This window comes from Pantherophis guttatus, chromosome 3 (genome assembly GCF_059756535.1).
Source record: "Pantherophis guttatus breed Tessera chromosome 3, ASM5975653v1, whole genome shotgun sequence".
In the NCBI taxonomy this organism is placed as follows: Eukaryota; Metazoa; Chordata; class Lepidosauria; order Squamata; family Colubridae; genus Pantherophis; species Pantherophis guttatus.
The window spans coordinates 132,642,601-132,661,516 of NC_142065.1; positions in this window are offsets into that span (position 1 = coordinate 132,642,601).

Here is an 18,916-nt window from a genome sequence, read left to right on the forward strand (position 1 = left end):
ATAACGAGGCTTCCACTCTGTTGAAATTATTTTAGATGCAACTTTTGAGGCACAGAATTATTGCATTGAAAGGAAATGGCTAAATGCCTACAGTTAAGAAAGCAATCCGTTTAAAAATGAGGTAGAAAATGCTGTTAGGTTGATTTCTTCCTTGAGGGATGCAAAGCTTTGCATATTTTCTGTATTGTGTTTTATTTATTTATTTGTTTTCCGGAAGAAAATTGTGACAAGCTCAGCTTTTTTTGCAGTTGAAATGCTATACAGCTGAACCTAAGAGCAATTCACATATGTTTCTCATTTAGCCCAAAGCTACTATCAAAGAGTTGCTTTTCGTATGTGTGAAGTAATAAATGCAAAAGTAGCAACCTGGAAAATACATATGGAAAACTGATTACATTGGTCCCATTGTGAAAATGATTATAATGCTGGGTATTTAAGGGAAGGGAAGGGAAGGGAAGGGAAGGGAAAGGAAGGGAATGATCCTTATGTTCTCTTTTTGATAATGTGGTCATATATATATATATACACATACATACATACACACACACACACACATACATACATACATATACACACACAGAGAGAGTGTATATATACACAGTATATATATATATACAGCGTACATATATATACAGTATATTATTCAAGGCACAAATTACCAGGCTCAACCTACTCCGGACACTTTGTCTGAGGATCTAGTTGTCTGGAAAAGGCTCTGATCCTGGAAAAGGTGGAAGAAAAGAGAAGAAGAGAATGATTAACAGCAAGATGGATGGACTCAAGTATAGTGTTGATGGAAGCACTATTAGAAGACCTGAAAGAACAGGTAGTTATTAAGAGTTGACACTGACTTGATGGCACATAATTAATACATTAATCAATATTAAAAGAACACCAAACAGTTCAGCAGGTAAAAAGATAAACCCCCAGTTTTTTTTTCTTGTTTCAAAAAGTACAGAATCTACAAATCTAAGTAGAATACAAAACTTGGAAGACAAGCTGTCCATAAACCAATATGGTAGTCATTTGAAGCTCAATGAATCTTGCTTTTTTTGGGGGGGGGGAGAGGGCTCTGAACATGGGAAAATAGGACTTCTCATTTTCTATACCTACTCAGGAGCATTTTCTGAAGGATGCCAAGCTCACAGATAATTGTTTGGGGTTTCTTTGATTACAAATTGCAGTGTCTAAAAATGTTTTCTTATGTTGGATAGAAACAATCCTTGATGGGTTTTTATTTATTGTCTTCTTTCCTTTGCCTCACTGTTTTGATATTGTTGGAATGGCAATGGTGGAGACAACACTAAAGCCATAAACTGTTTAGTTGCTTTCAGTATAAAAGCCTGTGTTTTCAGTGTTTAATGCAGAATATTTCAACTGGCATGGGAAGCAATTGACTTCTTTCAATAACATTTGCATGCCTAGTTTGATTAGCTTCCCAATATTCTCCTACTGGTCTATACTGGTTCAATGTATATGCTGTGATTGCCTATTGGAGACTACCTAGTTGCAGATTAGATCAGGAGTGGGTTCTACTTACCTTTACTACCGGTTTGCATCAGGAGCGCACATGTGCAGAAGCTTCTGCGCATGCACAGATCACCTACGATGACATCCGGGTTGGTGAGCGGAGCCTCCCACTGGTTTTACTATTGGTTCTTGCAAACCAGTCCGAACCAGGGACAACTCACCACTGGATTAGATGTTCAACCTTGTTTTCTGTTGCAATTTTGCTGGATTTTCATTCGGTGTAATTATTTATTGAAGAGAGTGTAAGAAAATTGCTTTTCCGTTTCTCTATGTGTTCTAATTTTAACTTTGTGTTTATAAACGGCCTTTACATTTGGTAAGACAAGAAAATGAGGGAAGGCTATGCCTTACAGTAGCATAGATTGCTAAAAGTTTAGAAGAGTCTCTGTTGCCAAAGAAAGGGGATTTTGAGGCTGCAGCTTGTCTATCTCTATGCCAAAAAAATAATTCTCCTACCCACAGACAAATCATGGTTTCAGACAGGATTGCACCAACAGTTGGCATGAATTATAAATCCATAGAATTGTACTTTTGTACAAACCTTTCACTTCTCACCCAAAACGCTTCTTCAGTTCAGAACAGAAGAAGCTTCTTAGATGAGAAGTCAAATATTTTCAAAGGAAAAAAAAAAAAACCAAGAAAGTCTTTCTTGCAGTAAAGTTAATTTCCTTCTTTGTCACTTGGTTTTAATGATTTGATCTTTCCTACCTCTTTTACAGAATTCTATGCTCCTATGGTTTTTCTATCTGAAACATCTCAGATGTGAGTGTGCAAATATCTCTCTAGGGCATGACTCTCACTATGTTTTAAGTTTCTTGGTAGAGCTTTTGACATATTTGAAACATTTAAAATCTGAGAAGAGCCATAATATTACCGATGTCTGGTTTTTATGATTTTATATGACTTAGTCTGCTTTATATGCTACATTCTGAAAAATGAAGAGGCTTCAAATGCTCCATCACTATAAGGGGAAAAAACCCACTTCTTTCATATCAGATCTTTTATTTCTTGCTTAATGTATTAATGTCTTCCAATGAAGTTCAATTCCTGATAACTATAGAGCAGGGATGTCAAACACCATTTCATTGAGGGCTGCATCAGGGTTGTGTTTGACCTTGGAGGGCAGGGGGGCTTGGGCAGGGGCGTAGCCATGATGGGTGTGGCCAGCTCGACATAACTCATGTCGGGGACACATGTGATGGCCAAGTGCTAAGGCAGGACTTCCCTGAGACCCTCTCTCACTCTCATTATAATCTCCCTCCCTCTCTCCTTCCTTCCTTCCTTCCTTCCTTCCTTCCTTCCTTCCTTCCTTCCTTCCTTCCTTCCTTCCTTCCTTCCTTTTCTTCTTTTTCCATCCCTCTTCATTCTTCTTCCTTCCCCTCTTTCCTATTTTTTCCTTCCTTGCTCTCTTCCCATCGTTCCTTCTTTTTCTTTCCTCTTTCCCTTTCTCCTTTCCTGTCCCTTGTTGCATGCTCAAATGCAAAAGGGGAAACATTTCTCATTTTGTTTTAGTTTATTTTTCTAGCCCTTTGACAGTGAAAGCAGAGCCCAGGGGTCGTGTGGCCCCCCCACACCCCATTTTTTTTTTGCCATGATAGCCTCCTGCAGCCCTCTGCCAGCAAAAATAGAGCTTGTGGGGGCATGCATCCCCCCCGAACTCCATTTTTGCTGGCAGAAATGCTGCGGGCTGGTCCTTTGCTGTTTCCAGGCCGGCCCCATGGGCCAAATCTAAGCACCCCATGGGCTGGATCCAGTACACAGCTCTTGAGTTTGACACTCCTGCTATAGAGAAATATCCATGTTGTTCCTTCTTCCAAGGTGTTTTTTTTTTCTCCCCAAACTCCACAGCCAAAGGCTGCATCTCTGGGATTTACCAATGGCCTTGTATGAGAGTACCAATAATCCTGCTTAGTTTTTCTGCAATTAGGAAGAATTGCATAGGGACTGCTACTTGGTAACATGCTTAATATAGAATTCATTTCAAAGTTAAATCAGTAGGTTAAGTTAGATGTGATTAGCCTATGTTCCATTAGTTTCAATGTAAGAGCTCTAAGTATGACAAACTCTCTATATATACCTTTTGCCCATGGCAGATGTGTATTGACAATAACAGCAGATTAAGTGCTAGTGAGAGACTGGTAGATGTTAGTCCCAGCTCAGGGTGGCCAATGAGTGTATTTTAGCCTTGTTCTAATAAAGTGAGTCAGTCTTATTATTTCTTCCTAACCCCACCCCACCCCCACCCCCCAAAGACCAAGCTTCAAATTCTCCTTTTGCCATCTTAGGTGACATTCAATGGTGATATTTCAAAACTAACTATAAGGCCGAGCTGAGAACAAATTAACCATCACATCAGTTCTCGCTTAACTAGAGAAACTGGACTTGTGGTAGATTCAGGATGTCAATATGCCCAGCGAATCTGCCTTGTTTTGGACTGAGTGCTGTCCCTCCACCTTTGCAGACCAAGACAGTGAGAAACAATTTGCCATAACTATCATCTGCTTCCCATTTCCTTCCTTTAGTTATTTGGAGATGGCCGCAACAAAAATAAAAAGAGATGCTTTGAAGCCTTCTTCCTCTTCTTTGATTTTCTTTCCTGGGATACTGAAAGTATAGGTAAAGGTAAAGGTTCTCCTTGCACATATGTGCTAGTCGTTCCCGACTCTAGGGGGTGGTGCTCATCTCCGTTTCAAAGCTGAAGAGCCAGCGCTGTCCGAAGACGTCTCCATGGTCATGTGGCCGGCATGACTAAATGCTAAAGGCACACGGAATGCTGTTACCTTCCCACCAAAGGTGGCCTCTATTTTTTCTACTTGCATTTTTTATGTGCTTTCGAACTGTTAGGTTGTCAGAAGCTGGGACAAGTAACGGGAGCTCACCCCGTTACACAGCATTAGGGATTCAAACCGCTGAACTGCTGACCTTTCAATTGACAAGATCAGTGTCTTAGCCACTGAGCCACTGTATCCCTCTACTGAAGATATAGGATTTTGGAATTGTTACTTCCTACATAAAGGAAGCTGTATCTTGAAGAGTCCTTGTCCTGGGGATACAAAATTTCTAAGGAACATAAAAAAAAAAAAAAAGGAAATAAAGAAGCATCTGCCTGTCTTATTATTGCCATCATATCTAGCAGTATTTCTTGATGAGGCTGGACAGGGAAGCAAAGGAGAAAAAGAAAGCAAAGACACAGCTTGGGGAGAAGATCCAAAATTGATTTATTAAATTTATTTATTTACTTTTTTTATGCTGCACATCTCACTGATGTAGTGATTTGTTGTATATTAGGCAAGAATGTTAAGAACATAACTTTGCTATGGATTTTTTTAAAAAATGTGTTATTTCACATCTTTGTAAGGAATCCTTTACCAGATTTTTTTTTTTATCTTGGGGAAATCCTCTCTCAAACCCAGATGAGTTAGCCCATCTTTATAACTCCACAGATTTCTAATACATAAGATACATATTTTTCTTCCAAACTCTTGGTAGCCCTTTCTCTGTCTAGCACTCCTGTCAAAATTGAAATATATATTGTATGATCACAATAAAACCTGGTTTGGAAAGAGGACAAGGCTGGCTGTTTCTAGTATTCACTATCTTCATTCTTTCATAAGACAGCTGATTGCTAGCACAGTATTAAAAGAGTATTGCATGACCCACAGATAAACTTTAAATCCAGAAATCAATAACAGGCAAAGGGATGCCCTCCAATCAAACTAACTACAGGATTTGAAAACATCCATCTCGTTTGAAAGCAGCAGGAGGCCAGGAAGTGCATCAAGACACATAATAGTAAGTCTAGTGGAATAATGAGATAAAAACACCGCCTCTATTTTACATAGATAAATGAGCATGAAAAGCAAAATAAATTTAGCTAATTTTCAATAGATAGAGTTTAAATATCTGTTCCACGTGCGTGTTTTTACATTCCTTACTGATCCAATTAATGTCAAATCTATCAAACTATTAGTACCAGAAGATCATTGTCTGTCAGACATGATTTTTGTTTTCAGTAGCAGAAATAATTATCTGGACAGTTTTGCGTGATGCTGTTTCAGTTCTTTTAGAGGTAATTCAGTTTGGGCCAGTGATAGAATCAACATATATTTAAGAGGCACTGCTGAAACTGAAGTGGATAATAGTTCATTATATTGGCTATTATGTGACTACCTTTTACTCTACATATACTATGTTTTGGAAAGAAAAAGTGGAAAAGGTGAAACATAAGGGTGGAGAGAGAGGGATAGGACCAACATTAATGAGAACATTAATCTGAATCTTCATGAAATAAATCTGTTCTGGAAAGTCCCCTTTCATTCATATCTGTTTTGAGGCATAAAGAAAATGGCAGGGAGGGGGGACAGAGAGATATTGGTCTTTTCCTAATTTCATTGGGAGCCATTATAACTCAGCTCATATGAAAAGGTCCAATATTCACTAACAAAAAAAATCATGTTTTTCATCTCAGAGATCCAATTTTCCATTCAGGTAGGGCTGAAAATGACATCATTTTGAAACAATTGCTAGTCAATTTGGACAATGTTGAACTAATCTTGTTTGACAATACTGGTCTAATTTAGCATGAACCAACATCAGCATGGTTGTCTTTGTACCCTTTTGTGTTGTTGTTTCTGCCTATTAGATGCAAACCAGTTTATGTTATTGTTGGTTTGTTATGAACCTTACAAAAAGAATCTTATATCAATAGATAAATATATAACGTATGAGATTTGCTGCTTGGTCTCAGTAGTAATTTTTCTTGATGCTCAGTGATTGGCTAATGGTGTGTCAGTACAGAAAGAAGAGGAAAAGCATATTTCTGTTCTCTTTTCAAGTCTCAAGAAAAATAATTCATAACTGATTTTTAAAGGCAAGATGCAGACTCTACCTTCATCCACTGAGAAGAAGCTAGAGAAAGAACAATGTAGCGCCCACATTATGAAATGATTTTCTATTGGAACCATTCATTCATTCATTCATTTATTCATTCATGCTAACATTCTTTATTTGCCAGATAAAAACTTTACTTTTTCATGTGTCATATCTTTTTAACTGATTAGCTTTGTTGCTTAAACTTTCTACATTTGGTAGTTACTAAAATTACACCTGGCAGTTATCTCAAGGTTCCAATGAAATTTCATCAGTAGTGGGCTGCTGCATGGTCGCAAGGGTTCAGGCGAACCCTTAGCTCTGATCGCTGGCTGGGCCTGCCCACCTGTCCCTGTGCTATGCTTTTCATTTATAACTAACTTTCTGGCTTGTTGGCTGGCCCAGTTGTGATCCGCGCCACCCCTGCTGTACTCACCAGAGCTGCCTGAGTTGATTAGGAGCATGTTTGAAGCTCCATTTCTCTCCCAAAGGGGCATGTGCAAGCGAAGCGCATGCGGGCACTCACAACCAGCGAACCCTTTGTTAAGGTAAGTGAAACCCACTTCTGAATTTCATATATTATGACGTGATGCAATATAAACACTACATTGACTGATGTTTTTGCTGAATAATATGCCTTACAAGTACTAAAGGAAATTATCTGACTAACTTTGGTGAGCATAAAATGAACAACCCTTGAAAAAACTGGAATGTTTTTCAGAACCTAGAACCCCATATTTACTGACCATTAGCAATAGCAATAGCAGTTAGACTTATATACCACTTTATAGTGCTTTACAGCCCTCTCAAAGTGGTTTTACAGAGTTAGCATATTGCCCCCAACAATCTGGGTCCTCATTTTACCCACCTTGTAAGGATGGAAGGCTGAGTCAACCTTGAGCCTGGTGAGATTTGAACTGGCAAATTGCAGGCAGCTGGTAGTCAGCAGAAGTGGCCTGCAGTACTGCACTCTAATCACTGTGCCACCGAGGCTCATTCCCCTCACAAGGGGAGTCTTGACAAGGGCATACTTTTAAGATATTCTAATTTGTGACCCAAATGAATACTGTCTTTGCAACTGATGAGGAATTCTAGACATATTTAAAGTCATTATCTTCAGGAGATTAATAGATCATTATCAGTTTTATAATCAAGAGAGGTGATTTTTTTTTCTTTGCAAAATGATTGGAAACAGACTCGCTTATCAATGGATGTCTGTCAGCAATTGATACATTTAACAATGCAAGAGAATATCTGGAAATGAGATGTGTGTCAGCATGTAGTTATTATGCACCAGTGATTCTTGACAGTATTACATAGAAAGCCTGCTATTTCCTGTAGCTCCATTACTGAATTTGTATTCTGCAGTGATATTTTTTATTTATGAACCTTGTTCAGGGGAAAACATGGGTTTTTAATTCAGGTTTTTGCCATGCAGGCTGATAACATGAAGGAGCTGACATCTCCATTAAGTGAAGCAGGGAAAAAAAAAAACAAAACTATTTGCCCATTTTCCCCCAGTTTACCCTCTCACCCCAATGAAAGGGAAGCATTGTGATAAACTAGACAAATTGGAGAGCATTTTTTTTTAAAAAAATAATAAAGCTGAAACAGACAAAGCAACTGTTAACATTTTCTAAGTTTGCAATCAGAATCATAAAATATGCTAACCAAATTAAGAACTTCTTTTAATTGCTAGGCTCTAAACTGTCAGGTAAAGAGAAGAGCAAGCTAAATTTGCTTACTTACAAGAGATATTTGAAGCTTCAAGACAGAACTCTTCCCTTAGAGAGATGGCAAAAATTGTGGTTGCAAAATTATAAAATGACAATGTCAACTGCATATAAAGAAAATTTGTATAAGATGTTTTACAGATGGCACTTACCCCCGACGAAAATCGTTAGAATGTTCAAGAATAAATCGGAAAAATGTTGGAAATGTCATCAAATACTGGGCTCATATTACCATATGTGGTGGACATGTACAGAAGCTAAAAGATACTGGACTAAAATCCACACATGGATGGAAAAAATGACACAAAAAGACATAGACTTTAAATCAGAGATTTTTTTAAATTGGGGATTGTATCTGAAATATACAATAGATAATTGAGATATTTGATTATGAATGTATTAATAGCGGCTAGAATTGTGTTTGCTAAAAATTGGAAAAATGAGAAAATGCCAACGCAAGATGAAGTTATTAAGAAAATAATGGAATGTGCAGAAATGAGTAAATTGACATTTGAAATTAGAGAACAAGAAGATAAACAATATTATAAGATATGGGATTTATTTTACCAATGGTTAGATAAAAAGACATGGAAATGAAATATGGTAGAGATTTTTCTAATGCAAGAAATGTAGAATTATATAAAATACAATATAAAGATGTACTGTTATTGGAATGATTTAGGAGAATGAAGGGCATAATATAAATTAACTTAAATCTTAGATTATTCTGTATGAAATGAGGGAAGAAATAGCCATAGTTAAACATATGATCAATGAGGATAATAATACATGGATATATATGAATAGAGTGAAGATGCACAAAAGACTTGTAACCAACCGACACACTTTTTTTTTATTTGTTTTTTTTAAAATAAAATTTTTGTCAAAAAAACAACAACAGAACTCTTCCAACCTATTACTTTACACACTCTAACCCAGGGGTGAAATCTAATTTTTTTTGCTACCGGTTCTGTGGGCGTGGCTTAATTAGTGGGTGGGGCTTGGTGGTAAAGTAACTGGGTGGGCGTGGCCAAGTCAATGTCACTTCTTTGCCCTTTTTTAACCTACAAAACACAACACAACACAACTGGCTCACCCACAATGTAAAAGCAGCTGTGCTAGACCCAAAATGGCCCCTGCAACAAGCAGGAACCTCACACAGCCACAAAAAGCCCCCAAAAAACAACTTTCACACTTTACACACACAAAATTCCACATACAGCTTTGTGAGATTTTGTGTGTTTGTGTAGTTAGAGTGAAACACTACAGAAACACACTAAATCTCAGAAAGCTGCACAAATATTATTTTATTTTAATTTATTTTTATTTTTATATAAAAGCAGCTAAATTTAAAACTTCCTAAACTTTAAATGGCTAGGTCTAAAAAAAGAACAACTAAAAAAAACCCCAATTAACTATTTTTTTTAAAGCTCCCAAAGGAGAAAAAACTTACCCAATAGAACAGGGGTCTCCAACCTTGGCAACTTTAAGACTTGTGGACTTCAACTCCCAGAATTCCTCAGCCAGTTTTGCTGGGAGTTGAAGTCCACAAGTCTAGGCAGGAAGGCAGGCAGGCAGAAAGAGCTGCTCACCGATGAGCTTGATTGCAGGCAGGGAGATTCAGTTGCTTGCTGATACATGGATTGCGATCGTCATGCAATCAGCAGCTAAGGTAAGCAAGCTGGAGGCTGGGAAGGGGGGAGAAAAAAAGAAACTTTTTTTCTTTTACATGGCTCTGGTGATCCAAGCTGAGTTGCCTGATTAGCAGGTAACTCAGCTGGGATGTCAGAGCTTGGCTGGTCAGAGCCATTTAAAAGGAAAAAAGGCTCTGATGATCACGGGGCTCAGCTGGGCATGGGGGGGCGGGGCAGGGATTTTTGCTACCGGTTCTCCGAAATGCCCGCAGCCATCGCTACCTATTCGCCTGAGCCGGTCTGAACCGGGAGCATTTTACCCCTGCTCTAACCTATAATTTATTTCCATTGCTTCATTATCCCACTCTGTTTTATCCAAGAGAGAACAAAAAATTTCAAACGGTGTATAAGAGAATAAGTTGCTGCATTTAGCATAACATCTACTAGCTAGCAAATATATATTCTACTTAGAACATTTAATATCTCTGTTTCATGAGCTGCATTGATTGTCAGGGTATTTCAAAGTGCTGGTTGTAATTCAAGGTCCTGGTTTTCATCTTTAAACTTTTTCATGGCTTTAGATCAGGTTATTTGAAGGGCTGTTTCTTCCTGATTGTTTCTATCTATCTGACCTGGTCAGGAAAATCAGAGTTTCTTGCAAAAATCAAATCCAGAAGCACACACAGATAACTGATTCAGCTGGATTCATTAACTTTTTATATCCATAATAACAGATGAAGTATTTACAATACCAATGTAGATTCTTCTTCAACATAGTAGCAGTTACAACACAAGGCAGGAGAGAACAGTTAGTTTCATTTCAGGAGAGCAGACAAGCATGCACAGACTGCTTAGTTTAGTTTCAATTTCAATTCTCTGCACAGATTCAGAAGCTGCAGACTAAGACACGCCCTGGCTCCAGTCTGTCTCAGCTCCCAATTGGCTGATTTAGTTGCTACGCCTATTCATTGGCTCACCTTGTTACCATGCCTCTATTTCAGTTCATAAATATACTCTGACAAGGAAGGTATGCTTTGGGCCCCATTGGTGAAAGAATGCTGCTAGAGTTGGCCTAGAAGACATGTCTTTTCTGTTGTAATGCCTGCTTTATGGAATATTTTCCCTCCAAAAATCAGAACGACCCCCTTTTCATAAGCCCTTAAAACCTGGTTTTTCTGCCAGGGCCTGGGGCTCAGGCCGTGTTGTAGTGACCCTTTACATGATTAATTTACTTACTATGATATGTGATTTATTCTTGGCTGCTACATATTTTAATTTTTGTATTATTTTAATTTTTTTAAAAAAATTGTTTGCTGCCCCAAGTCATTTGGTGAGATTGGTGGCCAGACACACTAAATAACTAAATAAAAATGAAGGGCTTTCTGTAATTCTAGAGCTTCTCTAAAACTTGCTATGGCATGTAATTTTAAATATAACAGATGGAGAAAATACATGAGGTATAAAAATACATGAGGTATAATCCTATGAAGCATACTATATTTTATTTGATCAAGTGAAAGAGTGGGCTGAAAAAGAAAAATCTACTTCAGAGGTGAATAGCCTTTTTTCTGAGCCATATTTGACTTTTAAGTAGTTTGTTATGAAACATGCTTCAAAAAAGTAGGGCAAGACTGGGGCAAGAAAGCAGGCAGGTCTAGGATAAAACTTAATATGAGTTGACATTCAAATGCCAATGTCAAGGTCATCAACAAAGTAAATGGAAAACATAGCCCTTACTCTGAAAAAAAAAAACAAGGTCATTCTACTAGGAGACCTTTCTATGGCATACGTCACTCAATTGGCCAGGTATTAGCTTGCTGTTGAATTCATGGAGCTGGCTGGCTCAATTATTTCCATATTTATCCAAATATAGCAGAGTATACATACAGTATATGTTATTATTTTCAAGCTCTCTAAAAATGATACCGATATGGGAAAAATATCTGGTTCTGTTTCAGTTTACGGAGTCAACCTATTGCCCCCAATAATCCGGGTCTTCATTTTACTGATCTCGGAAGGATGGAAAGCTGAGTCAACCTTGAGTTGGTCAGGATCGAACTCCTGGCAGTGAGTAGTGTTAGCCTACAATACTGCATCCTAATTACTGTGCCATCATGTTTACATTACAGAACATCAGGATCTAACCAGAAGTATAGATTTGATATGAAAAATTATAAATCATCATCATCATCATCATCATAAGCACAGCTGACTTTGGTGAGGTAAAGCACAGAACAGACCCCTAAAATTTAGTTATTTATTGAAATGCAATTTATTTATTTGTATCCTACCATTACTTTTTTTTAATAAACATCACAAGATGGCAAACATATCCTACATATTTTCCTCCTCCTATTTTCTCCACAACAACATCCTGTGAAGTGGGTGAGAGAGAGCAACTGGTCCAAAGTCACCCATCTACTTTCATGGCTAAGGTGGGAATTGAACTCATGGTCTTCCACTCTTTAACTTGGTGCCTTAACCACTAGACCAAACTGGTTGTCAGTGTTCAAGTATCTTGTTCCAGTATATGTTCACCTGCCGTGTTGGTTTTATCTAATGCACTATTCACAATTAATGTGTTTAATTATGCTTAAGTTGAACACCTTCTGAGAGCAACCATTTGGAACAGAACTGTCTACTGTCTAAAGTGTATTATGTTAAAATAATTATTGGGAAAGATATCTTGGCTTTTTGAATCATTCTATGTGTTTTATGAATATAAGCCTCCATTACTCCATCATGGCACACCCACTTAAGTTTATTCAGGTAGTTTGGATGATACAGGAGGAAAACTGTTCATACAATGATCTACTTCAAGTAGCTTATCCAGTGCAGGACTCTAGATCAAACACAATACACTTAGAATTGTATGGGAAAGATCTTTCTCCCCACCAATTTCTACTATGTGTTGGGGATATCTGTCAGGTTAAGCTCAGAATGGCATAGAACACTTTAGCCAAAGTTCAGTTCTTCATTTGTTTATGTGCAATAGATAGTACCTTTCAGTGGTGGGTTTCACCGGTTTGCCCTGGTTCGGCAGTGGCGGAAGGCTCCGTCTACTCACCCGGACATCATCACAGATGCTTTGCACATGCGCAAAAGGTTCCGCACATGTGCAGAAACATTGTGTGCGAGTAAAGCACACTCGCGCATGAGCAAAGCACGCTCGCGTGCTTGCAGTTTCGAACTGGTAGCAAAGGTAAGTGAAACCCACTACTGGTATCTTTCCAGAGGAAAACCCTTACTACTGTTATCCTAATGGATATATCTTGGGAGATTATAGGGAGTGACTATCCTTATTCTCTGTCTCCAGTTCAGCTTTGGGTTGGGTTTTCTCTTGTCTCTCTCCCCCTTTCTGGAATGTGTTGTTAGTTTATTGCAGCAAAACTCAGGATGTATAGCTATGCAAAGCATCATCTGGTCCACCTTTCTGTCTGCAATCTGTCACAGATGTGTATTTGATGGTAAATAAATCCACTTAGCAGGAAAAAAAAAGCAATGCCACAAAAGGAAGCCTTTTGTTTGTTTGTTTGTTTGTTTGTTTGCTTAATCACTCCTAACAAACTGGTCAAATTAAGCACACAAATATTAGTGCTATGTGCTGGAATATCAATGACACAATTATTTTGCCAAATAATTGTAAGACTTTTGTTGTACTTTTCATCTCACTATATATTGTTTCCACTGCTGTATTTTCTAAGGAAAAGGCTATATTTAGTCACTAAGAAAGCCGATCCTATTTTTGTTATTTTTGGATTTATTCACCAACTATTCATAGACATAGGAAACATAAATACTTACAGGGATGATTCATTGTATTGTTCCTCTAATGCAGTGTTTTTCAAACTTGACAACTTTAAAATGTGTGGACTTCCCTATGCTGCTTGCAGAATTCTAGGAGTTAGTCCACCAATCTTAAGAGTTGCCAAGTTTGAAAAACAAATCCTGTTCTAAAGGAAAAAAAAACAACAACCTGTGTTGAGAAAGGTGAGCCACGGTGGTGCAGTGGTTAGAATGCAGTACTGCAGGCTACTTCTGCTGACTGCCGGCTGCCTGCAATTTGGTATTTCACCAGACTCAAGATTGAGTCAGTCTTCCATCCTTCTGAGGTGGGTAAAATGAGGACCCAGATTGTTGGGGGCAATATGCTGACTCTGTAAACTGCTTAGAGAGGACTGTAAAGCACTATGAAGTGGTATATAAGTCTAAGTGCTATTGCTATTGACAGGACTTAATTTCCTCTATTTCCCTTTTTAAGGATTTAAAAGACCCCTCCCCCCATTTCCTCTTTTACAAATTCACAAAACTCCTCTAACTGGCACTTTTTCGGGATGTGAGGATTGTAGTTCCTAGATCTCAGGATTGCTATGTGTTAAATGAAGACTAGAATCATCAACTTTACAAGGTGGAGGGCAATATGTATTTCCGACCATGTTGGGCTGTTGGTAAACAAACATCAAGCCTCTGGTTGGCATTTTGATTCAAGGTGGTTAAATGGATTGGATTCAAACACTTGAAGAAAAGCAATGCTGACTGATACACAGGTTGCATTTCACAATAGGGACATTTATTGGGAATGTTAGGGCAATAGCAAATCAAAGGATAATGCAAGGTGGAGTGTGAATATAATTCCCAAATTCACAACAGGAGTCAAAAAATTCATTCAGCTAGTGAAAAACATATTACTGACATTAGTTCTAGATATTTAAAGGTTGATTGCATATTCGGCTGAGACAATGGCAAAACAATTTGACTCTATATTCTGTTGAGGGAAGTGGCGAATCTTCACAAATTGCACAATTGGTTTACACAGCAAAAGGAATTTTTTACATTTTATTTTAGGTTCAGCTTTATATGCTGGAGTTGTCAGAAAAGATGAATAGTGGCTGGGAAAGATAATGGCTTATTTTTTATAGTCCTTTCCAAGCATGATTCTTTGAAACGTTTATATGTATGCTATATTTTCAACATTTTAATAATTCAGTTGAATGATAATTCTTATCAGAAGACACTAAAAAGAACAGTAATATATGACTGAATACCAATTTGTTTCCAATAGCATGAAAGTTTCATAGGTGTTTTAAATGAAAGCATATTATGGATCATTTTGGCCAAAATTGTGGCAACAGTCAATATCTTTCCATTGCCTTTGTAAACCTAACCTCTGTATCAGTAAATAAAATAGTTTTATTAATATCCTTGGGATAGAAAGGCATTTAATTTGATTTTAAAATCATCAAAAGAAAAGCAGGGATATTATACAGAATGGTCTCATAATATTACACTACTGAGAAATTTCCTTACTTTTATATTTTATATATCCAAGAGTTGGACACGACTGAATGGATAACATCATCACTTTAATATAAGGATACAGACAGATTTTATATAGGTTATTTTCCTCTGATCCAGTATGAAGTAACTCCTTTGAAATAGGGAAATCCCCTGAATAGCAATATATATGGTCCACATGAAACCTTGAATGCTCTTTAAAAAAATGTAAAAAAAGCTTCTAAAATATTATTTTTCTTGGTTTTTGAGGAGAGCTTCTTTAAGAATTAAACAAATTCATTTCCTCAGGTCTCCACTTATTTTTTAAAATGTGGCCCTTGGCAAGACACTCAAAGAGCAATTGTGTGTGGATAGACAGTCTTCTTCTTTGCATTAGTAAATAGAAATAGCATTTACTCAGCACAGAAAACATACAGAGATTGCTCATCTCAAGGGGAATAAAAATATAATATAATAAATATAAAAAGCATACCCAGTGGTCATTAGGAATGGTTGGCATCTATTTCTCGTGTTTTCAAAACTTTATGTACTTTTTTTAATTGTCTTTAAAATTAACTTTCAGGACAAGACAATTTTAGAATCTGAGGAACCCCAAAGAAGTGTTTAAGAGCATTATCAAAACTCTTTTCTAGGCCTCTCTGAGGTGGATGTGTTTTATCTGTATGACAACTTTGTGCTCAGAGGCAATTCTATTAGTTTCATTGAAGTACTTCATTTCTCTTCTGCACACATGCTCAGACATCTTCCTGAGAGGTTGTCTCGGAAGAGATGTGAAGCAAAACATCACGGCAGTTTCAAATGATGGGACTGTTTTTGCTTGAGGCATCATCAAGCAAAAGCTTTGCTGAACTTGACATTTCTCTCTAACCTCAAGATTTCAGTGAAGCGGCGGCAGAAACTTAAATTTGATTAGAAAATGACATATTCTAATTCCTAACAGTCATATTATATGATTGTCTGTTAGAAAGAAATCTTAGCAGGTTTATTTCTGAGTTGGGAATAAAAAATGCTAGCAGTTTCTTGAATCTCAAGTGAAGTTTCTTCTGAGAGCACAATACACGATAATCAGCGGTTGTGGGTGACCATGGTTTAAATCTCTTTCAAGAGCTCCTTATATAAGAAAATCTTACTTTTTTTTCCTCAAAAGGGTGTGAAAGCTTGCCTTTGAAGAATGGTAAGAAAATACACTTAGCCAGCGTTCTGAGAAATGACACTTTTGCAGTCAGGCCCTCTACTGAACTGTGGTTTCGCTTTGTTTACATTTGTTGATTGGAAATGGGGATCTCTTTGGGGGAAAGATTTTTTTTCTTATTTCATCAAAGAGATCCTCAGTTATATTTCTGACAAAGAAGAATATCCACTCAGTTCAATAGTGAAATCCAAATTTTTTTACTACCGGTTCTGTGGGTGTGGCTTGGTGGGTGTGGTGTGGCTTGGTGGTGTGGCTTGTGGGCATGGCAGGGGAAGGATACTGCAAAATCCCCATTCCCTTCCCACTCTGGGGCCAGCCAGAGGTGGTATTTGCCGGTTCTCTGAACTACTCAAAATTTACACTACCGGTTCTCCAGAACATGTCAGAACTTGCTGGATTTCACCCCTGACTCAGTTACATTGGCATTTTTCATTGCATTTCGATCTTTAGCTAGAACCTATTCTAATTTGTGATCTTGAAACTTTTTGCTTGATTTCAGCAAGAATGTATGGTAGGAGGCCATTGAATTCCTTCCCACATGGCCAAAGGAAGACCAACAATAAATGCTTGACCAATGTATTCTGAAATCAGCATTTCCAAGCTCCCAATATCAATAAGTTGCTGAGGCGGTGAATGTTAACATTCACTTTTCAATTGCATCATATCATTCAGTTGTTCAGGTATTCAGGTAACTATTAATTGAAAGTGTTATAGATACAGCAGCCCTATCACAGCCATCCATCATTGCTCCTCTTCTATATACACCCCATAGATGTCCATGACTCAAACATTCAGTTGAGATCATCTTGTTGAAAGTTAGTTTTGCTTCTCTTGCTCCTGACATGGCAGAGGAACAAAGAGAGAGTGAGAGAGAAAGAAAAAAAATATTTAATATCATTGTGGTATTAAAAGTAGCAAAAGGTGCTATTTTTAAAATGTTCATGTTTGATGTTCCTTTGCACACATGATTGCGAAGGATGCAGTTGCTTAAAGCTGAGGACACTTAGTATACAGTACTTTCTGGAACAAACTGGAATGATCAACAGTTAGGGGTTGCATATCTGATTACTATGACTTCCATAATTGGCTTTGCCATTTTTGTAGTAACTGGCATCAAATGGGGATATAAAGATCCAAAGGAAAGAATGTGGGGTGACATCATATAGTTGTCTAACTTCCCAAGGGCTATTTATTCAAACAGTATTTTTTTTCTCTGAGTTCTTGCACAGCTACACAGCCAGTACAACAACTTCAATTCTCCCAGGTGACCACCATCAAATGATTATCTCCTCACAGACATAGTAACCTGCAAGATGAAATAAGTTTTAACCTCTCAAATTGTCAGCCTTTTCCAGCAAAAAACAACACTTCATCCATTCAAGATTATTTTAGTTCCACTGTTTTCATTTTGGCCTTTTAGTCTTGTGAAAATTTTGTTTGCAAACCGTATTTTTGTCATATTTATGGGTAACCCAATAATGATGAAGTGTGTGCATTGTAACATCAAAACGCAAACCCTGTGTCTTGAAAACTTACAACAAAAAACTTGATACAAAAGTCTTTGTATCTGATTCACAAACACAAACATAATGACACACATCTCATTATTTATCTTGCTTGTTCATCACTTCAGAGACCAGTTTATTAACATTCTCCTCTACTTTTTTCACTTTTGACTTAAAGCTTATTTGTATAATACCCAATCTCATAGATTACAATAGTATTAACTGAAAGAAAATTATACTGATTTTTAATAGGAGAAAGTCCATTTTACTAGACTCATCATGTTGCACAATGATATGATAACTGTTTGCTGAAATGGACATGCAATTTTTCAGGGGGATGAGATTTTCTAAGATTTTTTTTTTTATTTGATTTATATGCCGCCCTTCTCCGGAGACTCGGGGCAGCTTACAATGTGCTCAGCAATAGCCTTCATCCTTTTGTATATTTATACAAAGTCAGCTTATTGCCCCCACAACTGGGTCCTCAATTTACCTACCTTAGAAAGGATGGAAGGCTGAGTCAACCTTGAGCCTTGGCGAGATTCGAACCTGCAGTAATTGCAGGCGGCTGGTCTTAATAACCAGCTTAATAACAGGGTGCCTTAGACCACTGTACTACTAAGGCTCTTATTATATTATAATTATTTATTTTATTATTATCTTATTTTTTTTCACATGCTGTTTTAGACAAAAACATTAACACCATGGACTGACTGACTGATGTGCTATTGCATTTAATGTGGGCTGTTGCTTCTTTCTGGTTTATATCCAGCTTACTGTTATGCGTAATGTCAACTTACATATTTTTTAAAAAACCTAATACAAGTTGACATATGCAAAATGTTTTGAAATCAAAATGTTACAGTCTTGATATGAGTTGTTCAGTCGGGCCCCTTCTAAAACATTTTGGAATATTTCTTTCTAAAGCTGTCACATAATTTTACTTTAAAGTAAAGATTTACTATATCTAAATTACAGTTCGCTCTGTGCAAATATAATGCTGAACATGATTTGTTCAGAAATCATAATTTGCAAATCATGTAAATCAAGCCATTCTGATTGCTTGGCATCCCTGAAAGCCAAGCTTCATTATAAAATTAGGAAATTCTACAGTGGGAGAGTTTATGATATTTATGACATGCTTAAAGCATTTTAAAA